The following is a 25,750-nucleotide window of genomic DNA, read 5'->3' as shown; positions in this document are numbered from 1 at the left end:
CACTCAAAGAAATGAACCTGATGACAGGTAGTGTCATGCACCACAGGCACTATTATGCATGAACACACCCGTAGCACATGAGCCATAACTATTTACATTACATACTAAGGTATAAAATACATGTTTATGCAACTGTAGCATGCCCGTGAGGATGCAAGTTACCTTACCAAGCCTTTCAGCTCCCTTTTCTCGAGTTTTTCGATCCGCCACAGAAGTCAGCTAGGATCTGGGCGGATGAGCTCATTACAGTTTGAATTCACATCTTGCAAGATTCAAGTATATGGGCACTTGATCTCTCTGTAATCTTTCCTGATGGAAGAGCATTGCAGCCAAATATACTGACTACAGAGTCCTCTGTTTGATGTTCGAAGTCTAAACTCTAAATTGTCTGTGAATAGGCTGAGAAAAAAAGGTATTCTTCTGCAGATTTAGTTTTCTAATGTTGTTTTTACTATTTTTCCGTCATTATAGTCTAACCCAGTTGTTCTACCGAGTGAGCTTGATTGTCACAGGTGCAGGTAATTACATCCAGATCATTAGGAAGCCATTAATAATTACTGAATATTCTATTTCTGGGGATTGACTAAGCAATTTGAGATTTATTTTTTCCAAATTGAAATACAAGGACTGTTGCCACTGATTGGGGTCTTACGTTTGCAGAAAAGCGGAGAATTGTGCTGTTAGAAGAAAGGGCGTGCACTGCCGATTCAGTAATATTGAATCTTTTGTATCATTTGAATCCCCAACTCATACTCTTTAAGCATAAAATAGACTAAAATTTCACTTCTGTAAGCTAAAAAAAGACAAAACACACGTCATAAGGACCTGGAAGTACATCTCGTCTTGTTTACAGATCCCTTCTTTGAAACACCCTATTTTTGGTACGTTCCTCCATAAGCACCTCATATCTGCTGGAGATGTACGTCACATATATCTGCAGCTGGTGATTTTTTTTCTGAAACTTTGATGGTTCGTTTGGATTTCGCTCCCCAGGCACTTTCTTTGCAGTGAACAGGTAGAAATAAAAAAATAATAACGATAACGCATACAGTGTTCTGCTTCATTATGAGTTACGGAGCTGTATTACTCATCAGTCACAGGTGTATGTAAAAAGTTTAAATATGGTGAATGTTAAAAAAATGTCACATTATGAGAAATGCTCATGTTGTCACACCCTAGTATAATTTTGGAAGTTAATCTGATATGTATTGTTTATCACTTATTTTCATAATTTCATGAACTCTCAGGATTTTCCCCTGTTTTTCCTGAATTGAAATAACATCAATGTGTTATCAGATGTGACGTTTAAATACATTTTGTCCGTTCAGTTAACATGATCAGTTATTATCTACAGCAGCTTCCCGTGAAGAGAGGCCGGAAATTGAATTCACCCAACAAAAATGGAATCTTAATCAATAACAGATAAACAACACAAGGGCAGAGTGTGGTATCGAAGTTGTGATCTTCACCTGAGAGGAAAAGACGTAGCAGTGTGGCGGGCAGACAAACCCGTTCCAAAGAAGGTTACTACTGTGAAAATGAAAACTAACAGTAAAACAATCTTAGTGAAATGAAATAAAAAATCATAAGTAATCAGAAGATGGTGATGTCCTGAGTCAGCTACGTCTCTTCTGAAGCTACATTAGCTGACCTGCTGCAATCCAAAATCCAATTCGGAGTATGATCCACTTTAAATGCAAAGCAAATCTGCTACTATATGCCGTTATCTCAAAATCTCAACGAAGCTAACCATGTAGAGAGTGGTTGTTTAGTTATAAAGGGTTAACTTGATTTTTTTTTTGGTCAGTTTTCTTCATTTCAGGTCAGAGTTACGGGAACCTAATCTCTGTGATTATTTTAGGATTCATAGGTCATTAAAAAGGCAGAAAAATCATTTAAATTCATTTAGCCAAAATTAAGGTTTTATATGCCATTAAGCAGAAATATGATTCCTAGATCTTATTTCCGATTTTTAGTGCTAGTGATTTGCCCTGGTCTTTATAAGCGTATTGTATAAAATATAAAGTGACTGTATAAAAGGAATTCCAGGTTGATAAGTATTCAGAAGCATGGAAAGATGAAAGGTTCTAGCGGTACCTTGTGTCACAGGCTCCTGATATACAGCAACAAAACTGGAAAGTAACCCAGACAAAGTGACCTGCATTTAGCAGAAGCCCAAAGGAAGAACCTAGCAAAGGTTGACAGGCACTGATGAAAGCTGCACTTTTCTCAGGTCGGGCTGTTACAGATTAAAAGGTCAACTGGTGTCAAAAGAAACTAAGGCATAGATAGAGCTAGGGGTTAGTGTCCCATTTCTGCTCCGCATATGTGAAGGTTGCATGTTCTGTGTGTCATGAGGGTTTCGCTTGCAGTCAGAAGGCGTGTCTTTAGTCTGAATTAGCATGTGGTTGTATGCATGTCTGCGCCCTCTGCTGTCGTGGAATCCCATCCAGGTTGAAGCCCTGCCGTTCGGCCTGTGCTGCCCAGGGGATGGTCCAGCCCACCTGATCCCCACAAACCGGGTCAGTATAGGCTGTTGTAAGATGGATGGATGATGCAGTTTGCAAGCTGGTATGTTGCTGGACACATCTACCCATAGAAATGTTTATTTGTTCTATTCTCTACATTTTCGAATAATTATAAAGACATCAACACTATAAAATAACATACATGGAATTATTCACAAACCAAAGTAGTAAAGCAAAAATGTATTTGTTGGCGGCACTCTGTGGGTAGGGACTCAGAAGGTTGCCGGTTCAAATCCCATGGTCATGGACTGGCTGATCCTGCTTTCTCCTCTATGGATATGAAGTGGCCTCCTGGGATGCTTTTCCAGCTGTCCTGAAGGAGGTCCCACATATTCTCATCGCCCTATGTTGCACCTTTTCCAAGGCAGCAATGTCCTTCCGTGATCTAATATGTGACTGTTGTTTGTAGTTCTTAAAACCCCTCCCCTTAATAACATCCGCTGACTGTTACATGCTTGCAAGAGTGCAGGTTTGGTTTCAGCATCAGTAATAACCAAGTCAAGCCGAACCCCCACCCCCATAAAACACACATGCTACTCCCACAACATTGGTACGGACATGCCGCCCCACATCCATACCCAAATCTACACCCTTGCCTGCTTCACACCACGCCTTTGAGGATGTCACTGTCTGATGGTCACAGCAGGAGCTTGTAGCATTATTTGAGACCCCCAAACATGGACTGAGTTTAGGGCTTCCTTGGTTACAGAATCCCAGGTCTCTTGGGCACAGCGAGCCTGGTCAAACTGGGGCCCTTCCTGGTCAGCCTCTTGTTTTTCCATAGGTGTTAGTCTGACAGCAGTTAGTTTCATTCTAGATTCCAAGTTAAACTGCCGGAAGCCATAATGCAAGCTAAGGCCCAAGATTCCTTCAAATCTGAACTTGACAAGATCCTGCTAACTTTAAATTATTAGATTAATTCCCTGCACGTGAGCTTGACGGGCCGAGTGGCCTCCTCTCGTTTACAACTTATGTTCTTAAAGCAGAGTTTTCTGAAGGATACATTCTGAAGAGCATGTTCAAAAGTCTGCTTTTGAGGGTTGAAAACTGTGGGGTAGTGTGGACAAAATGTGAAAACGGAGAATAACGTTTGCGCTTTTTAAGAAAAGTATAGCAGTGTGTTTGTAGCCTAAGGTTCCCTGTCACTATCAAGCACTATTTTAACTTTGAATGCCTTGCAGTTGAATTATCTTTTTTGATCAAATGTGTGTATTCTCTGTTTGGGAATTTATTTTATTAATATTTTTCATGATTTTCAAAATAAAAACTTTATAATTATTTGGAAAAATATTTCATTAAATAATTACTGAAATACTTTACATTTTATAAATTATATAGGTCTTTTGCACCATGGTCATTTATGATGTTTGAAATAATATTAAAATTTCCATTTAGAAAACTCAAAACAGGGTATAAAACTCAATATAATCTTATAAAGTGCAATAAAATTCTTTGATCACAAATAGTTGATCATGGAAACTTAAAAAGAAATATATGTGAAATGATGACTAGCAGCTATTTTTCTGAGGGTAAACACATAGCTCCTGTTCCTTCACCCAGATCCTCATCTACAATCTTGGAGATAATAAATCAGAGTGGACAGCCATAAGGTTGCAGTCTGGGCAGGATGTTACATCCTGTGGCTTTTGGGGGGGGGGGGGATTTCAATTTACTGGGTTTGAATTTACTGACTTGACCTTTTGCTAGTCAGCATCTCATTTTCCCCAGCAAAAGTCAGGTTTTGTTTCTTCCTGTCCAAGTGAAGATTCCAGTTAATTACTGAAGATAAAAAAAGGAAAAAAATGCATATGACTGCCCGGCAAGAAGCAGACTTCAAATCTCGCGGTGGTTTGGATACTGTGCTGTTTTGTTAAAACAAAGGAATGGTTGACATAATATTCTTCTCAATGATTTATACTATGTAACATTCATCCATTCATCCATTTTCCAAACCGCTTATCCTATTGGGTCGCGGGGGTCCGGAGCCTATCCCGGAAGCAATGGGCACGAGGCAGGGAACAACCCAGGATGGGGGGCCAGCCCATCGCAGGGCACACTCACACACCATTCACTCATGCATGCACATCTACGGGCAATTTAGCAACTCCAATTAGCCTCAGCATGTTTTTGGACTGTGGGGGGAAACTAGAGTACCCGGAGGAAACCCCACGACGACATGGGGAGAACATGCAAACTCCGCACACATGTAATCCAGGCGGGGACTCGAACCCGGGTCCCAGAGGTGTGAGGCAACAGTGCTAACCACTGCATTTGTATTTGAATTTTATTTTACATTATTACACAGTTGTTTCTTATAAAATGACAGAATGTGGCAATTCTTACACCAACACAGATGACAGGCTTAGGTAAAATAATTTATAAATACACTATCCCTGCATTTTTGTGAAACTGAGACCTCCTGCAGCTAACAGAATAGTATCACCACTGGGCTGAATCCCTACTGCTCCAATGATGCTGGGCTCATTCTGCTCTCTCTCCCCAAGATTTCTTTGATTCTATATTGGTTTGGTTAAAGGCATCTGCTAAACGTAAATAAATGAAACTAAAATAATAACAATAATAATCTAATAAGCTGTTTATAGGCAATTGTTCTAGGTAAATTTTGTGCTATGTATCCTTCATATTTGTGCTCATCTATCACCTTATTAAGAAGAACAAAAATCATCCAGTGAGTGATGATGATTCTGTGAGCAGGGACGAATGGTGACGAATGAGGTCAGAGAATGGTCAAGCTGACCAGATGGCCGCAACAGCTCAAATAGCCACTCTTTACAATAATAGTGAGCAGAAAAGCATCTCTGTATGTACAGCACGTCAAACCTTGAGGTAGATGGTCTACAAGAGCTTAAGATGAGGTTCTACTCCAGATGCAGATGGTATAGTCAGGATCTAACACAAACAGCAAGCATCTATGAGACTAATCATCTACTGTATGTGGACTGTACAGTTTGGTGTGAACATTGATGATGTGGGGAATGTTTTGTTGGCACACATTGGACCCCAGTACCAAACACTTAAATGTATGACCGTTGCTACTGAGCAAGTGCATCCCATTATGGCAAAAAGGTACCCATCTTGTGGACTGTTTCCAGCAGTATAATGCACCATGTAACAAAGCAAGTGATCCTGTTCCATGAATATGACAATGAGTTCAGCGAGTCCTTCAGTGAGAGAACTTCAATGGTCTCCCCAGTCCCCAATCCAAATCCAATACAGAGCCATTACAATGCAGTAGAAGAGAAGATTTGTAGCATGACTATGCAGCTGATATAACTGCAGCAGTTGCTTGATGCAGTCATGTCAACATGGAACAGAATTTCTTAGGATTGTTTCCAGAACATTCTTGAGTCTATGCCATGAAGTATTTTAGCTGTTCTGAGAACAAAGGGAGGCGTCCTACTCAAAATAATAATGGTGTCCCTACAGTATTTTCCATGTGAGTATGAAAGTATAATAAATACATATTTTTTTCCTAGTTAGTTGTGCAGCTGCCTCAATCTCAGTGTTTGAGACTCGTGAAAATTGGGGAATGGAAACGGTGAACACCGACTCTTCACCTCGCATTTGGCACAGGGGCCTGAAATTCAGGGTTTAGGCAACTTTATTTCAGTTAAGGGAAACCGCAAAAGGCCACAGGCAGCAAAAATGCTGAAAAGGAAATAAAAAACATTTTCCGCCTTAACAAAAAAAAAGGGTTAATTGCTCCATGCAGCCAATTTAATTTCACGATCCTTAGCAGCAAGTGAATTTTCAGGAACCTCTTTATCTTATGCAATCAGGGAAAATCCTCTTTTCTGTCCCCAGAAACAACCCGAGAGAGCTGCAAATGCTAGACTCCTAGAAAACTGAGCAACAAAATGTAAAAAAAATGCAATTAATGCAGCTAAATCTTATTTATTCCCCTTTGGAGAACGTTTTCGTTAAAGTGTTCTTAAAGCCCGTCAAGCCAGAGACAGCTAATCTCCGCTTTTCATCTCAGCATTGGATTGTCATAGATTTTTATAGGCTGTTTCCTTCTCCATGCACAAGCCAATCAAAACTGTGCAATCAAGTGAACCTCATCTGCACCCACACTTAATGAAGGTGGAGAACGTTATTCCACCGAGCAGCACACAGCAAGCCTGGGCCACTTTGCTATAAATAAGCAGAAACTGGGTCATTCTCTATCCATTATAATGGTCTTTAGGGCTCCAGTAAAAAAGCCAATGAAAGGTAATTCTTCAATAATGATTCTAAGGAAACTAAAGAATAAAAATAATCACAAATGAACAGGTTCTCCCACTTATTAAAAGACAATTGCTTTCTTTATCACGAAGTCTAATTTCACGATACATAAATCCAATGTATTTTTGTAAGGAAACAGCACCTCAGAAAGATTGTGTATCCCCCCATTATAAAGGAGTTTAAGATCGGGAATGATATTATGTTCGTGTTACGTCCTGGATGTCTCAGTTAGGCCTCCTATCTGAAGAAAGACATAGTGAGGAGGAAGTGAGGTCTTGTGATTTGAGGAGATTCTATCAGCCTTTCGTGAGTCACAGAAAACAAGAAGGTCTCATCTAACAGGTAATCAACGTTTTTCACTGTCAGGTTTCAAAGTTTTATATTCATATGCACTATTTTGCTCAGTACAGTGTGCGGTGAAATACACAGTTGTCAAGCCCCAAACTGGAAAAGTTTAAGGGACAAGAGAGGTATTAACAAACATTAAACATTAAATAATAATCATAATCACAGTCACTGTGGTTTCAGTGTCCTGACATTCTTTTGGTTCTTTCAGGTCAACCGTCATATTGTGAACTGCATGGCATTGCTTAATAGCAAAGTATCCAGGGATGGAATGAATGACAAGTCAAACAAATTAGCAAATGTTAAAGAAAATGTGATAAAAATATAAAATGCTAATATTACTGACAGGGCTTTGCCATAATACCGAAAGAAATTGTATTTTATTTGACAATAAAGTATGCAGCAAACACACCAAATAGATAGATAGATAGATAGATAGATAGATAGATAGATAGATAGATAGATAGATAGATAGATAGATAGATAGATAGATAGATAGATAGATAGATAGATAGATAGATAGATAGATAGATAGAAATGATTCACTGAAACACGAGAAAAAACATTTATTACACTAGCACAGCGGTTCTCAAAGTCGGTCCTCGGGCCCCACTGCCCTGCTTGTTTTCCAGCTATCCCTGCCCCACACACTGCTGATTACCTGGATCAGGTGTGTTCTGTCAATCAGAAGCTGAAAGACTGCTGGGACTTGTGTGTGGGGCAGGGATAGCGGGAAAACAAGCAGGGCAGTGGGGCCCGAGGACCGACTTTGAGAACCACTGCACTAGCAGAATAGATTTCATTTTTCACCTTCAGATTTAGGGTTCGTGCACCATAAAAACAGAAGAAAACACCAGTAAAGTGTGTAAAAAAAACTCCCCATATCCAACTCTTTTAATTTTTTGGGTTCCATAAAAAAAGTGTTTGCTTTTGAGTATATTTTGAGCTTTCAGATTTTACAAGTCAAACCCTTATTTGCCTTAATTGCAAGGAATGCAAAGCTCATACATAGAAATGATGTATCAGGTGTTTAAGTGACAAAGCTTAGCATGAAAGCCGACTAAAATGTTAATAAATTATGGCCACGTCTGGATGTTCTATGTGCCGCCTGACCCACTACCTCCGTACATCGAGCAAATAATGCGTATCGTACATTTAACAGGATCGTGGTTCTGTCCTTTCCCAGTCTGTCAGAGATAAAAGAGTCAGGCATGATAAAAGAGACAGATGAAGTCTTCTGCTCTGAAATATAATGTGATTCATGTGCTACCGAAAGAGCTGCACCTGTCATCACGTTGCCGACATCAAAATGCACCAGGCTAAGCAGCCTAGCATCATCAGACAGAGAGCTATGACCCTCATCTTTGAGACTCACTTAAAAGAGAGGTTCTTGCTGAAGGCTCATCAAGTGCTTCTGTAGAGCCCCTGCCAGCTCTGTGGGTCACCATGACCACGCTTACATCAACGCTGGGCTGGTGCCACTAAAGGTTACACACCTGCTTGGCTGCTCAGAGCCTTTTGATACCAGCCATATGTAAGACTACTGCTGCCACAGCTGAGCTGCTGACAGTAAATACTAGATTCTATACAAAATAATGATTCTATATATGCAGTTAGAAAATTTCTTGTTGTCTTTCTGTTTGTTTTCTAGCTACTGAAATATGAGATTCAATTCTATCTACAGTCCAGCCTTGCATATAAAAATTGTAAACTGCTATGGCATTGACACTGAATATAGTGAATTTAGTGATTTTTTTTTGCTATTGTATATTTTTTTGCATCATTGGTCTTTGGTTTGTTCTTCAGTAGATAGACACACTTGAGTTGGGCTGTACATTAGCTTGTTTTCTGCTAACAGAGGGAGTGCAGAATGAAATAGCACTTTAAGAGTAACGAAAAGAGAGACACACGTGGCTCTGACCTTAGCTTTGTGATTTATTCCACAAATATACAAGGTCCAAGGTAGTGTTTGGCTCAGTAGGCAGGGACGCTGAGTCAGTGATTGGAAAGTCACTGGCTGAGTAACTCCTCTGTTGGGTTGATGAGCAAGTCTCTTACCACGCAGTTGCTTCAGGGTCTGTTGGATGTTGTTTTTTCAGGAATGTATGTCGCTTTGGATAAGAACATCTGCCAAAAATATTAAATACATTTGTCTTATCATTCACTTCACTAAATTGCATTATGCTACTAAAATACTGTATCAGCAATAGCATGCAAACAACTTGCAAAATATATCCTGTTTCGTTATTCGTTTTAAGAACAACTCATTTAATTAAATGACAACCGTTACTTGTTAAAAAATACTTTTTCCCCATTAGTAGTTTGAATTTTGAAGCATGGATTCAAAACTCAAACCATTATCTGGAAAGAACAATCAACTCCGCAAATTAAATAACTGAACTGATAACCAATGACAGAATATGTCCCTACAATAGCCCCGCTATTGTGAAGCTGTGTGTTCTGTAAATAGCACATGCAACGGTGCACAAGGTGTTCAATATAAAAATCAGAGCAAGGTTCTGCTGGTTCCCAGCTATAGGGCTGAACACAGCACGATCTGAAATGACGTGCAGTAGAAACACAGCATTTCTGCTTCTACCCATGCCTTTGCAGACCACAGGGACATTATCGCCCCATGTGGAGGCTTTGCAGCCTAATCAGACTTGTACTCCAACTTTTATTTCCACTATTAACCATTGATGCCACTCAGCCTGTGAAACCGTTGCAGTTTTGTTGGCAACATTAGCATGAAAACTAGTTCCACCAAACAGGTGGGGAGGTGTGGAAAAATAGCACATGCATTTAGACTCATTACTAATGTTTCAGAAATCATTTCACATTCAATTTTGGCGTTAAGTTTCAAAAGGCTCTCAAATCAAGTCTTTTTGAAAGTGACTTGTTATTTTTAGATGTTGATGCTGAATGAGTTTTATATATCATGCATGTATGGAAAAAGGGAAAATATCCATTTCTCATTCCTGTACGAAAGCAAATCCTGGCCTTTTCTAACACCCTAAGCTTGACCCCTTTATACATTTTAAGCCACTAACAGCACCTGTCGCTTTCTGGGTAGGTAGGGTTAGGGTTAGGCTAACTACATAGTCTAAAGCTCATAGTGTAGATTTAATATCATGTCACAACCATGTCTATCAATGACAAGTTAGTCTAAGCTTGGGCTGATCTGGCCTTTAAACTGATCTGGTGTAACATTAGTGACAGGGCACAATTCCCCAAGACCCTCCATGTGATCCTCTAGATGAGGATGCTGCAGGATCTCTTTGTTCTTATGTTGCTAGAGAGCCAGTACTTTTCATCACAGCTTCTCTGACAAATGTCCCCAGTGCCACACCTTTTGGGTTGGAAGTCAAATCAACAATTCTCCTTATCGGCAGATCCGGCCTCCACCTCACACATGCAGTTGGTACTCCATGAAACATTTAATTCCAAACAGGGCTCTTAGTTGCTATAAATTTGCTGCGTTTTTTTTTTCCTCAAGCTTTGAAGCAAAGGAGAAGCTCAGTTGTGACCCGTGAACCATGAAACCCTTTAAAGTATCCAGGGTTCTTCACTCGCTTCATCACGACTGACAGACCTCCCTTGCTGAGTGTATCAGGTGTCACTAGAAAAGATGAGAACTCAAAGCAAATGTTTTGCTTCAAACTGAAGCTGAAAGACTGCATCACTGCTGGAGGTAGAACTTATGTTTAGCGTTCACCAGAGTTGAACATTTCAGGTTCAGAAAGTAAAAATCCAGACCAAGATTTTGTTTCAACCAACCAGTTGAGTATAAAGAGTCACAGTCACAGCTTTGAAGCAAAGGAGAAGCTCAGTTGTGACCCGTGAACCATGAAACCCTTTAAAGTATCCAGGGTTCTTCACTCGCTTCATCACGACTGACAGACCTCCCTTGCTGAGTGTATCAGGTGTCACTAGAAAAGATGAGAACTCAAAGCAAATGTTTTGCTTCAAACTGAAGCTGAAAGACTGCATCACTGTTGGAGGTAGAACTTATGTTTAGCGTTCACCAGAGTTGAACATTTCAGGTTCAGAAAGTAAAAATCCAGACCAAGATTTTGTTTCAACCAACCAGTTGAGTATAAAGAGTCACAGTCACAGAGGACTCAACTGGTTGGTTGAAACTAAATCTTCTGCACAAGGTCAGTAATCCTTTGAAGAGATACTTACAACTACACAGCATGTACTGTCACAACCTTCACAGAAAGCCACTGCCTATACGTACATCTGCATTACTAGGTTAGACCAAGTTATCCTTGATAACCACTTGGAAGAATGGAGAGGCAAAAGAACTAGTGCACATTGATTTTCTTGTCTTTCATTTTTTTAAGTACTTTTAACAAGTGAAAACAAATCAAACTACAGATGAAGATCTATAGCTGTTCTCCATTCCTCTGCATGCAGCATTACTCAACACTATAATGTTTACACAAAAAGTAAGGTAGGTCCCTCACATGCTCTTCGCTGTCCCTGTACATTAATCGCAGCACCTGCAGTCCATTTCTGTGTAATGAGGCTACGCTAACAGTGTTATACCTTCTATTAATCTTACTCTGTGTGTGAGACTATAATCATTTGCTTTTAAGTAAAAAAAAAAAAAGAAAAACACGATGGATGTTAATGACCGGACTGGGGAAAACATACCTAACACAGACTTTTGACTAATTGGACCAATGACAGCAATAAGAAACAGCTGGTAAACATGGGGATTCCGCACACGGGGTAGATGAGGGGGCGTGGCACACAGGAGGATTGGACAAGCGGGGCACGACAGTTTGACTATTAGTTAAATTATAAGATACATGTTTAAACAAACATTATTAAAACTAGCTCAAGGTATATGGTTTTGATTTCCTTTCCATATATTCTTCTAGTGTTTACATTGTGTTTCTTTAAATGTTACATCTATATGACACCTTTCAAGACACCCTAAGCACTTTACAGAATCAATGGGGAGGGACGTCCACCACTCTCTAGCCCCCACCTGGATGATGCGGCGGCAGACCACAGGATAGGCAAATCTTTTGGCCACACCAGCACTTCTTCCAGCAGCAACCCAATTTCCTAGATGATTTCTCATCCAAGTACTGAACAGACCCAGACGTGTTTACTTCTGATGGATCATGTAGTCTGGAGGGCAGGTGGTATGGCTGCTGGCATCTGCATGCTGGGCTGGTCCTTGGTTTCCCCTTGTCCAAAAACATACAATTAAATAAACTAGTGTCTCTGAATTGCCCATAATGGCTGATAACATATGTGAGCATATGTCATGAGGATCACTGTTATCCTGTAATGGATTAGCAGACATACACTTCAACCTAAATACAGAATTGCATGGTGGAAAACTGCTAAAAAACTCTGACTCACCCAAAACAGCTGCTTATGCTCATGTTTATTGCATTTATTATTAATATCATTATTACTACAAAATAATGCTTGCGGTTAAACAGACACAGGTAAAAAAAGAAATCTGATCAATAATGTCTATAAGTACAGAATAAAAATGTAATCAAGAATCTAAAATCTAAACTTTACTACCTGGGGTGTGGCAGTAGAGCCCCCCCCCCCCCAGGCATATTTGTTTATAACCAGAGAATGAATTCAGGGAGGCTAAAGGGGGCTTCAGATATTTTTTATGTGTATTCAGATAAACCTTCGCAGGTAATATCTCATGCTGAACGTTTTTGCTTGTTTTACAATCTGTGAGATTTTCATTGAATGGCCTTGATAGCAGCAAGCACAAAAAGCCGGAGACTCGGGGATAAAATGTGAAACTGTGCACCTAAAGTATGAGCAGTTATGGCAAATCAAGTGAAATGAAATGACAAACTCAGGCCCGAATCCTGAGGTCCCATTGATTATAAGAAAACATGGCATATGGAAAAAAATATGCTCTCTAGAAATCTCTCAAGCCAGTTATTTGGAAACATTGTCATAAATATCATTTAATATTTGGCTCAGAATTAACACGCCATGTAAGGTAAACTGCAGTCCTCAGATGTGTTAGATTCTATTCTACATTTATTAGAAATGAAGTATGCAGTTTTGGATACTGTCTGTGTGCAGTGACTTCAAATAAACATTGAAATTATTACTTAAATGCAGCAATTGACAGCTGTGAGAAAGACTGGAAACCAGCCAAGGAATTAATGTTTCTGGCAGCCTGGAGTTAAAATATATGAATTATAATAACTAAATGGTGACATACTGACTTATGCATATAGATAATCAACAGAAATTAAGTGTCATTGAATCGGAAAAGACTTCACACATGGGATGGAAGCTCCAACTGTTCAAATTCTCCCCGTGACAAGAACTGATGCTGAAAACTGAGAAAGCCTGCAGAGATGGGATTCTGTACTTGTCAATCTAAATATGTTCATCAGCCTAAGAAAGTGACTATATAGTTTAGTAAGTAGACTGCAGAGGAGAGGGAGGCTCTAATCAATCAGCATCCTATAACTGCAACCTCTTCCATTAATGCGACTCTGTTAGCTCTGCTCAAACACATGATTTTTTTATACACCAATGGTCTTAACGTATCAGAAGCGTATGATGCACAGAGATTATCTCTGGCTTTCCTGATGACACCTCTTGGGCTCCATAGCACCATCTGAGATTCCTTCATTTTCCTTTCTTTTTTTCCTCCCACCAAATTGAATGTCTTATTTAATAAGCGAAGCCACATTAAAGGCCCTATCCCTGCTTTATGGGAGTCTTGCGAGATAAAAACTGAGCGGTTGGAGTAAACATTAGCCTGACCCTGACGGCTGACTAAATGAGAACAGTTGGTACCCCTTACTCCACATCAAAACAGGGAGGGCTGGCCCCACCCCAAATTGCCTCCAGCCATATAGACTTTTAATTACTACTGCAGCATATGAAAAAAAAAACCTAAGTATTACATTAATGGTTAATTGGATTTTTAATAGAGGTAAATAGGGAAATAGAAATTCTTGCATTGTCTGGCAGCCCATGTGGAACATAACATCCAAAATAATCATGTGGGTAGTAATCCCTCTGGTGAAAATGTGGTAACTGAACAGGGTATTTAACCTCTGCTTTGCTGGGCCATGGTTGATGACTAAAAAAAGCACAATGTAATCGCAATGCAATGTAGGAATACACTTACCATGTCACACTGCTCACTGCGGCTCTTCGTGTGTCTGCAGTGGTGCATCCTCGCAGTTACATCTCCTAAAGGAGCCATGGTGAAACCCCCCCTGATCAGCAACTTTTACTGTCATGGGGTTAATCACCTGTTGCCTTTGGTGAAGCTCTGCCACATCGGGTTTGCTTGCTGTTCCACTTGTGGTCACGCAGAACAATGTAAACAGCTTGATTTTGGTCTCGTCTGACCACATCACATTCTTTCAAGCCTCATTGGAATTATTCAGGTGTCCACTGGTTCAGACGGGCCTGAACACGGGCCCTGTTGAGCAGGGGTACGTTGGGAGCAATGCAGGATTTCAAACCGTAACGGCAGGATGTGTTACCGATGGTTTGCTTGGTGACTGTGGTCCCATCATTAGCGAGCTCCTCCCATGTATATCTGGGGTTAGCCCTCACCATTCTTAAGATCAGTGATGCTGCATGAGATAAAACCTTCCTTGGGGCCCCAGACCGAGGGAGATTGACAGTTATTTTGTGTTTCTTCCATTTGTGAATAATTCCGCTCACAGTTGTCACCAGGCTGCTTGCTGATGGTCATGTAGCCGATTCCACTTTGGTGAAGGTCAACAATCATTTCTCTGCTGTCCTTAGACGTTTCTTTGGTATTTCCCATGGCGATAAGGTTGAAGATGTAGACAGGTTAGTGACTCCAGAATACTGTTTAACAAAGTAATGCCATTAAATGACAACGATGGCTTGGTATCTGTTAATATTTAATTAAGTACTACTTGTGTTGTGTTAGTGCACATGTACTTGACCTAATTTCTTGCTGGCTAGTAGGAGATCAAATACTTATTTCCCTAGATAAATGACAAATTGGTTTGTAACTGTTACATAATGATTTTTTCTTGCTTGTTTTGCTAATAATCTATCTTTTGCTGTTTAAGTAAACATACCAGTGAGATTACAGACTTCTCATTTCTTTATTAATAGGTCAACGTAATAATTCAGCAAGGGGGGTCAAATAATTATTTCTCTCACTTGTACAAATACTCTAAAGGGGACCCAAATTTCAAATATTACAGATGGAGAAACTTCTGAAAGATCATTGTTCAATTTGACATGATTCTGCCACTTTCATTTGTAACTGACCACTTACATTTCAGAGAAAATGAGGCTTGCTGTGTCTATCACTATGCCAGTGGATATAATGACTTCCTAATGGTTCTGTTATTATGTGATCAGGCTCTCCCAAAGCCAGGCCGTCTCATTACTGTTGGCAGCAGCTCTCAGAGCTGGGGAAAGGTGCATTAATGTCAGATTTGAGGGCTGCCATTTACAATTTGATATGGCATTAAGGAGGGGGGGAAATGAATTACATGAACATCTGTAGATCCCATAATGTCATTAAAGTACATTTGCAGAAACGTACAAATTGCTAAATACAATTTCACAGCAACGGCAAACATATTTCACTCCATGCAATTAATTTCTGATGTCGCTTCCAAAGTTTCATGCTGTAGGCACACCCTCTACCTCCAGTCACCCACGTCTGTAATCAATTCATACATCTATTTAACCTCCCCCTGTTTAATGCTTATAGCTCTCACTTTTGGTCTGGATTCTCTTTTTGGTTTTATATCTGTATTTGATCTCTTGGTTCTGTTGGATTCACTTGCTGGGTTTCATCGGTATCTTGGTCCCCTTCGGCTGATCGGATGCTCTTGAAGCTACTTCTTTCACTATATTGGTTTCAGCTCTCTGCTTGAGTCCTACCTGTATTCTGCATATAAAAAATATAAGTGTATTATAAATTATATATAAATACATGTTTTAAATCAGAGTACATTACCATTTTATGATGCATGGAGTTTTATCTTGACTATTAAAAAATAAAGTTAGCGGATCAATTGAATGGTATGGGCAGGATGTGCCATGAAAACAGGGAGGGGGAGTTAGGACAGTTCCTGAGTGACGGGGGTCTTGTGTATTTGTAACATAATTGGATTGGTCTGTAGGGGGGGCACGGTGGTGCAGTGGAACCTGTGTTTGAGTCTCTGCCTGGGTTCCATGTGTGTGGAGTTTGCATGTTCTCCCCGTGTCGCCGTGAGGTTTCCTCTAGATACTCCAGTCCCTCCTCACAGTCCAAAAACATGCTGAGGTTAACTGGAGTTCTCAAATTTCCCAGACGTGTGAATGCTGTGTGAGTGTACTCTGCGAGAGGCTGGCACTCCGTTCTGCATTGTTCCCTGCCTTGTGCCTGTAGCCTCCCAGGTAGGGTCTGAACCCTCCGCAATGCTGAATAGGGTAAGTGGTGACAGAAAATGGATGGATGAATTTACTGGTCTGCATTGGAGGCCCAAGATGATATACATCTGCATGACATAAATGTGCACCAGTTTAACCCTGTGTAATCCATCCCAATGGATCAACTTTATAAATCAAAACAATACAAAGATGTTAATTAAAATATCTGTGATAGCACAGTAATTACATTGATTTATATAATATAAAATATACAAACCTATAAAACAGATTTGTCGAATACTGAATATATGTTTATGTTGATATGGTAGCCCTGTTAACTCTTTAAAAACCTTCCATATAAAAGGGTCCTTATAATATTTTTGTTTAATAATGAAATCCCTGAAAATTCCCAAAACTTTAAAATGCAAAGTAGGCTGTAAGCAATCTCTAATTTGATAGGCTCATTTATTATTTATCATTTTCAATCAAGTATATTTTGAGATCGATAGGTCTGCATGATGTCTTCCACCAATATACTGTATTTCTGACGTAGCATTTGATGTAAATGCATAAGGTGACATGTACTGTTAAATCTACAATGATGATACAAATCAAATCAAATTAAGACACAATTATTTTTGTCACTATGCGAGTTCTGTGAAAACTGTCTGTACCCTTTGTCCATAATAAAATAAATTTCGAAAAAGCCATCTTGCTAGTGGTTAGTGAGTAGAATGATTTATGCCATTACAGTTGCTCATTTATTAAATTCAGTCATGTAACTTTCACTTACACTGACCTTATCCAGTTTCTAAAAAAATGTGATAGTCAATAAATAACAAGTTGATTTTAGACTCATCTAGAATAGAGAGATTAATTGACTAGTCAGGTTTAATGGGCAAATTAAATATTGCAGTGTCAATTCGGTGAGCCTGCAATGACAGCTAATTTCCAGAACATCCTCTGCAAATTAATAAACTTAACCCTTGTCCCAAGCCCCAGACATTAACAGAGCAGGAGACACACATCTTGCAGCATTATGAGCTGTTCACGTCCACAGAAGTGAACACGGCAATAACCATAATTATCAAAGCATCTCTAATATTTTACCTCATCCCACTTGCATCAACGTGCCATTAATGTGTGAATCCCTCCATGAAGATTATTTCAAAACAGGGATCATTCAGTCCTGTTATGATTGCGTGACATCATTGTTTCAGTGATGTAATATGACATCCTTCAGCTAAATGTCAATCCTTTAACTTGCAGCAGTCCTATTAAAAAAAAAGAGTAAATAATTAATTTAAAGAAGTGTTTCCCAATCCAGTCTTCAGGACCCAGAGTCGGTCCATGTTATTGCCCCCTCCGACCTCCCTGCCAGCCAGTCCACATTTTTTGCTCTCTCTCAGCTCCCGGAAAGGAGCAAAAATGTGGACTGTCTGGCATGGAGCTGGGAAGGACCAAAAACCTGGACCGGCTGTGGGTCTCCAAGGACTGGATTGGGAAACACTGATTTAAAGACATTTTTTATTACTTATTGCTTCCACCTGCTGCTCACTTTTCTAAACTGGGGGTTTCGGGGAAATTATGTTCATATATTAGTCATTTTCATAATCAAACAAAAGAAAATGATTGTCACGGGAACGCTCGGGGATCGCGGGCAGAGCGGCGATCGTTCGAGGCGAACGGACAAGAAGGATGCAGGCAGGCGGAAGTCGGGGATTAACGAGGGTTTAATATACAAACTGGGAGCAGGAGACATGTAACGCCAACTAACATCAATGACAGACAAAGCAAACAGGGGAGACCAGGACTTAAATACACCAGACTGAATGACAGCAAACGGAAACAGCTGGGTACAATTCGGGAAACACACGTGGGTAATCAGGGGGCGTGGCACACACGAGGAGCGGACGAGCCGGGCATGACAGAACCCCCCCCCCCCAAAGGCGCGCTACTCCGGGCGCGCCAAGGAAGGGGGCGACGGACGGGACGAGGCAAAACAGGACCTGAAAAACAAGAACAGAATCAACGCAGGACAGGGAACAGGACCGAGGCACAAAACAGAGCGAGGGACAAGACAAAAGACAAAACCTGACAGAGGGTCGGGAAGGCAGACAGGCAAACCAGGAAGGGAGACACAGAAGGAACGGGCGGAACAAAGGGGCCAGGAGTGCAAGGCGGGTACACCGGGGCACAAGGAACAGAGACGGGCGGAACGAAAGGGCGAGCAGAAAACAGAGGGGCAGAGACAGGCGGGACAAAGGCAGGGGCGTAGGGAGACAAGGAGGGGGAACCAGAGGGAGCCCGAGGGAGACCCAGCGGGCGACGGGAGGCCGGAGCCGGAGGGGACCCCGGAGGGGCCAAGGAGACAGGGCGAGGGACCCGCGGAGGGGCCAGGGAGGGAGCAGGAGGGAGCACCAGGGAAGGGGACGAGGGAGCAGGAGGGGCCCACGGCGAAGGCCCGGAGGAGGGGGGAGCCACAGCAGGCGGCGATGTCCGGGGGAGGGCCGGAGGTAGGGGCCCCGCAGGCGACCGAGGAGCCGCCGTCGGGGAACCCCCAGGCGACCGACCAGGACCCGGAGAGGGGAGCGAGGCAGGGCGACGAGGCACCGGAGAGGGACCCGCAGGCGACAGCCGACCCGGAGGGCCAGGACCCGCAGGCGCCAACCGAGCCCCAGCGCAGGCGAGGCAGGGCGAGCCAGGGGGCAGGGCGGGCGGGACCCCAGCCCTGCGTCTGTGTCCCCGCCCCTTACGGGACACGGACATCACGCCCCTCGGTCGGGGCCGAGGACGCCGAGGCAAGGGCAGAGGAGTCACAGGAGCGGGGCCAGGGACAGGAGCGGGGCCAGGGACAGGAGCGGGGCCGGAACGGGGTCAGCAGGCGGAGGGGGCGCCTCGGGAGCTGCTGCAGCGCGGTCAGGGGGCGCCTCGGGAGCTGCTGCAGCGCGGTCAGGGGGCGCCTCGGGAGCTGCTGCAGCGCGGTCAGGAACAGGAGCTGGCTGCAGTGGGGGCGCCTGCCCGGGATCTGCAGCAGGCGGCTGCAGAGGGGGCGCCTCTGCAGGAACAGGAGCGCGGTCAGGAACAGGAGCGCGGTCAGGAACAGGAGCTGGCTGCAGTGGGGGCGCCTGTCCGGGAGCTGCAGCAGGCGGCTGCAGAGGGGGCGCCTCTGCAGGAACTGGAGCGCGGTCAGGAACTGGAGCGCGGTCAGGAACTGGAGCGCGGTCAGGAACTGGAGCGCCAGCCCGGGAGCTGCAGCAGGCGGCTGCAGAGGGGGCGCCTGCCCTGGAGCTGCAGCAGGCGGCTGCAGAGGGGGCGCCTGCCCTGGAGCTGCAGCAGGCGGCTGCAGAGGGGGCGCCTGCCCTGGAGCTGCAGCAGGCGGCTGCAGAGGGGGCTGCAGTGGGGGCGCCTGCCCTGGAGCTGCAGGCTGCTGCAGTGGGGGCGCCTGCCCGGGAGCTGCAGGCTGCTGCAGTGGGGGCGCCTGCCCGGGAGCTGCAGGCGTTCTCCGGAGTTGGATTAGCCTCCGGAGGTCCTCAGCCATTTTCTCCAGATCTGAAAAAGGGGAGTCTGGAGTAAAGGAGTCGAAGTCCTGCCCCAGCTGTGCGGCGAGTCTTTGCCCCTCCAGGGGGGCCTGTGGGGCCGGTTCTCCCATCACCCTCCAATAAAGCCCCTGGAGGGTGAAGTATCGGTCAGCTAGGACCGCGGGTGGCGGCGGCAGCGAAGGCGGCTGCGCAGGCGGCGGCGGCCGCACTGGAACTGGGTCCGCCGGCAGCGGCGGCCGCACGGGAGCGGGGTCCGCCGGCAGCGGCGGCCGCACGGGAGCGGGGTCCGCCGGCAGCGGCGGCCGCACGGGAGCGGGGTCCGCCGGCAGCGGCGGCCGCACGGGAGCGGGGTCCGCCGGCAGTGACGGAGGGAGGTCCTCCGTACTGGCGATCGCCGTTCTCCTCCGTCTCCCTCGCTGGCGCCTGGCGGTTGCGGGAGGCGGCGCGATGTCCGTGAAAACGGACGGTGGAAGAAAGGCTTCCGGCTCCGGGTAGTGGAAGGGCTCCTCGTCCTCGTCCTCACTAGAGAGCCAGTACTTCCACGCAGGATCGGGGACGCGTGTGGTCGGCCCCCGGGCTGGAGGTAGGGCAGGTACCTCCCTCTCGTCCTCCGCCGGAAGCCAAAGCCTGGAGAGCGAGCAGGCGCCGAGAGAGATCGGCTCTTGTGGGAGCCTCTTCCTCCCTCTCCGCTTCTTTTTGGGGTCTGTCATTCTGTCACGGGAACGCTCGGGGATCGCGGGCAGAGCGGCGATCGTTCGAGGCGAACGGACAAGAAGGATGCAGGCAGGCGGAAGTCGGGGATTAACGAGGGTTTAATATACAAACTGGGAGCAGGAGACATGTAACGCCAACTAACATCAATGACAGACAAAGCAAACAGGGGAGACCAGGACTTAAATACACCAGACTGAATGACAGCAAACGGAAACAGCTGGGTACAATTCGGGAATCAGGGGGCGTGGCACACACGAGGAGCGGACGAGCCGGGCATGACAATGATGAGGATCACATCATGATAATTGAAGTTTATGTACAGAGAGTTAAGGTGACTGCATTTGAAATGGAAAAGCTCATTTTGCGCTTGTATAACCGAAGGTTACAACCAGGTCACTGCTGAATGGTGAATTAATGTTGTAGATGCATGTTCCATACATTCCTAAGCACCGGCATTATATTTTGATTTGAAAAATCTTTTTTTAAAAGACTTGCACTTGCACTTGCAGACTGTGTGACAATATATCCAAATTTATTTTACATTACTTCCCATCTTTGGAATTTATAAAAAAAAAAAAAATCCATGCATTTCAATACATGTTCGTTTAATATTTCTTCCAGTGAAATCCTATTATTAAAGAATACCTTGTCAAGAAAGAGGAAGCCAGGCTATTTAATTAAACGTAAATAGAGTGTAGAACTGTAAAAATAAGCAGCACTTAACCATTAATTTCAATTCAAACAAAGGGCCAGATGCTCCCCATACCAATACCAAGACACTGAGTCTATGAAGAACAAAGAAATTGGGGAAATGAATGTTCTCAGCAGTGAAGCACATTTAACCAAAATTATTTCTGCCGTAATTCGTTATTCTGTGCACCAGCAATGGACCCAGAATACACTTCCGTCATAGAAAAGAGGGAAACATGTAGAGATTTAAAAATCTTTGTCATCCTATTGTTCCAAGGCAGTTAAAAGGGAAAAATAAAGCCTGATTGGTGTAATTTTAGATCTCAGCTAATGTCAGGCCTCATTTAATCCATCCATCCATCCATTTTCCAAACCGCTTATCCTACTGGGCCGTGGGGGGTCCGGAGCCTATCCCGGAAGCAATGGGCACGAGGCAGGGAACAACCCAGGATGGGGGGCCAGCCCATCACAGGGCACACTCCACTCACACAGGCAATTTAGCAAGTACAATTAGCCTCAGCACGTTTTTGGACTGTGGGGGGAAACCGGAGTACCCGGAGGAAACCCCACGACGACATGGGGAGAACATGCAAACTCCGGAGACTCGAACCCGGGTCCCAGAGGTGTGAGGCAACAGTGCTAACCACTGCACCACCCTGCCTCCCCCCTCATTTAACCAAATGTTAATAAATATTTACATATTCATTACTATCAGATTCACCTTGCCTTAAAAAATACATGTATTTTATGTTTTTAATTTTTCCATTTAGATGATTAAGAGATTATTAGAGCTGGTTTTCATAAACCTACATTCACCATACACCAATTTATTTATGTAGATAGGGGCCATACTTTTAGTACGTACGCACGGGGGGGTCTAAAAATTTGACCGAATTTTGCGTACGTGTGTGTATGCTGGAGGGGGTGGTGAATCAACTTAAGAAATTAAAAAATTAAGTGTTTCGTTCACGATACCTGACCTGCTGGACTGCGTTCCATACGTGCATGTAACTCAAAACGTCTTTAGTTCATCTCCCGATCATCAGCCGGCCGGCCAGCGGATAGTCCATAAACATCGAATCAACACGCAAGCAGAATTATAAGCATGCAACACTAACCATTATTATTAATGTCTGTAACAACTGTTCGCCTGATATACATATTCAAATAATTCCAAGTTGAATAGAAAGTTTGACGTTAGCTCCCTGAGTGTGACATGAGTTTTTTAGGACGATCGGTCTCTGTTTAAACAATATCTCATAAATGATCTAAAAAAAACAGGTTTGCAATGCACCACGGACCTCCGAAATAAAAGGTGCTGACCCATTTTGTTTTATTTGAAAGTGATTTTATTACAGTAAATCTCATGACATCATTCTTTTGTTATCCCTAAAGTTAACAGGAACGTTTGTAGCTCCAAAAAGCAGTGCATAAGTCGACTGACGATCGCCCATGCATGTGTACATACGGAGGGGGGGGGCGGGGGTCAACTACCCAGCGTATGTGTGCGTACGGGGTGGGAGGGGGGTCCAAAAAATCAGTAAAATGTGCATACGTACTAAAAGTATGACCCCATATGTCACAGCCAGTCCTATCCATCCCCCAGTATGACCAGCAGAGGCCGCTGCTGGTCCTCCAGATCCCTCCGAATTCTCCCCAGTTGTGTCTTGCTCGTTATCCCCAATCCTATTTTGGCAACCTTCCACACCTGCATCATGTCAGTCCCTTGTTAGTCATGTGTATAAGTGCTTCCCAGTCCTGTGTTCCCCAGTTCCTTCATTAGTGCCAGTCCTCTTGTTGCCTGTGTCCTTCTCAGTGCTAATCTTCCTGTTTTGACACCTTGCAGGCCCATTTGTTTCCCTGCTTCTGTTGGGTTTGGTTCAGTAAAGCTCTTTCCTGATTAACTGGAATGGAGACTGCGAGCTGGCTGTTTACGTCCGACATCAGTGCCGAGACAAATTCTCCTTTGGATGAATGGGCAAAAATTTCCATAGACACACTCCAAAATCTTGTGGAAAGCTTTTCCTTGAAGAATGGCAGCTGTTATTATATTGATGCCTATGGATTTAGAATGGGACGTCATAAAAGTTCCTGTAGGTGTAATGGCCAGGTGTCCCAATACTTTTATCATATACTGTAGTGTATTAGGGTATATAAATATCATTGTCCTGATCACCCTCCACTGTCGCTGGCCATCCCATAATCACCTTATTACCAGCCCTCATGACTTGACCCTTCACAACAATCTATCAGTTGCCTATCCTGTTCCGTGTACATATGTACCTGCCCCCATTGGTCCCCAGCTCAGTCATTGTTGTTATATGCAAAGTCTGGTGTCCATCCCAATGAAGTCCTTTGCTGAAAGGCTACTGCATCTAGGTCGTGCCTTTCCAAAAGCTCGCGACAATCATATCACAGTAGATAAAGTTTGCTAAAATGATTTCAGTTTGATCGCAAGCCTATGGGATAAACATTTGCCACTCTTTATACACAATGTATCTTTTTAAAAAAAAAAAACTGAATGAGAAATTCCAATTCTATATTTGAATTTAGTTTAAACTAAATCCCCAATCTGCACTCAACGAAAGGGAGAGACTCTGCAGTAATGGATTGAATCGACACTCCATGAGATTACAAAGTGCCTGTGATTTGTCCTGGTAGCTTATTTATCCTTGTTAGCAAATAGACCACTGCTGTCTCTTGAAAGCAGCTGACCTTCCTTCCTGAACCAGACATTCACCACAATCCTCTGAAAATACCAGGTCTGTCAGCTTTCTTTTGGGTTGTAATGTGTAGCGCCATTACAAGGAGAATCCAGATTATAGCATAGCATCATCCATTTCTGGCGGATATAAAGCAGACAGACTACAGATATAAGGATCAAGGCCTTGGTGAAATGATTTCCGTTGACCCTGAAAACAGTATAGCAAAATCGTCATTACATCTCAATTTTCACATAGTGGATAAACCTACACTGAACAAAAATATAAACGCAACACTTTTGTTTTTGCTCCCATTTTTCATGAGATGGACTTAAAGACCTACAATTCATTCCAGATACACAATATTACCATTTCTCTCAAACATTTCTCACAAATCAGTCTAAATGTGTGATAGTGAGCACTTCTGCTTTGCTGAGATAATCCATCCCACCTCACAGGTGTGCCACATCAAGATGCTGATCTGACATCATGGGTAGTGCACAGGTGTACCTTATACTGCCCACAATAAAAGGCCACCCTGGAATGTGCAGTTTTGTCTCACAGCAAAATGCCACAGATGCCACAAGCATTGAGGGAGCGTGCAATTGGCATGCGGACAGCAGGAATGTCAACCAGATCTGTTGCTCGTGCATTGAATGTTCATTTCTCAACCATAAGCCGTCTCCAAAGGCGTTTCAGAGAATATGGCAGTACATCCAACCGGCCTCACAACCGCAGACCACGTGTAACCACACCAGCCCAGGACCTCCACATCCAGCAGGTTCACCTCCAAGATCGTCTGAGACCAGCCACTCAGACAGATAATGCACGGCCCCATGTTGCAAGGATCTGTACACAGTTCTTGGAAGCTGAAAATGTCCCAGTTCTTGCATGGCCAGCATACTCACCGGACATGTCACCCGTTGAGCATGTTTGGGATGTGCTTGACCGGCGTATACGACAGCGTGTACCAGTTCCCACTAATATCCAACAACTTCGCACAGCCATTGAAGAGGAGTGGACCAACATTCCACAGGCCACAATTGACAATCTGATAAACTCTATGCGAAGAAGATGTGTTGCATTGCATGAGGCAAATGGTGGTCACACCAGATACTGACCGGTTCTGAGTCCCCAGACCCCCAATAAAGCAAAAAACTGCACATTCCAGGGTGGCCTTTTATTGTGGGCAGTATAAGGTACACCTGTGCACTACCCATGATGTCAGATCAGCATCTTGATGTGGCACACCTGTGAGGTGGGATGGATTATCTCAGCAAAGCAGAAGTGCTCACTATCACACATTTAGACTGATTTGTGAGAAATGTTTGAGAGAAATGGTAATATTGTGTATCTGGAATGAATTGTAGGTCTTTAAGTCCATCTCATGAAAAATGGGAGCAGAAACAAGAGTGTTGCGTTTATATTTTTGTTCAGTATAAAATAGAAATTTGTCACATACACACAAACAAGCCCTATAGTTCACTTTTACTGACTTGCACAAAATAAATCTGAAGTAAGACATTACTCAAATTATTAACATTAAAATGGATTTGTTTTGCAAGGAACTGGCATGGGGGTTAGCACTGTTGCCTCACACCTCTGGGAC

The 25,750-nt window shown here is 43.4% G+C and overlaps 1 long non-coding RNA gene across 2 annotated transcripts; it reads right to left on the bottom strand.

Annotated features, from left to right (window-relative positions):
- Nucleotides 1-9,104: 9,104 nt before the first annotated feature.
- LOC125709610 (uncharacterized) lies at nucleotides 9,105-17,830 on the bottom strand. Of its 2 annotated transcripts, XR_007382768.1 has the most exons (6): nucleotides 17,604-17,830; nucleotides 15,857-16,029; nucleotides 15,406-15,541; nucleotides 14,266-14,963; nucleotides 12,118-12,322; nucleotides 9,105-9,245 (listed from the first exon to the last, which is right to left on the bottom strand). It is a non-coding gene; the product is annotated as an uncharacterized LOC125709610 (long non-coding RNA). The 2 variants fall into 2 exon arrangements; XR_007382767.1 differs by having other exon boundaries at nucleotides 15,406-16,029.
- Between the last annotated feature and the right edge of the window lie 7,920 nt (nucleotides 17,831-25,750).

The sequence above is a fragment of the Brienomyrus brachyistius genome, chromosome 16 (genome assembly GCF_023856365.1).
Source record: "Brienomyrus brachyistius isolate T26 chromosome 16, BBRACH_0.4, whole genome shotgun sequence".
NCBI classification, from domain to species: domain Eukaryota; kingdom Metazoa; phylum Chordata; class Actinopteri; order Osteoglossiformes; family Mormyridae; genus Brienomyrus; species Brienomyrus brachyistius.
The sequence above is the reverse complement of the archived record's forward strand: the minus strand, read 5'-3'. Positions and strand labels throughout refer to the sequence as shown.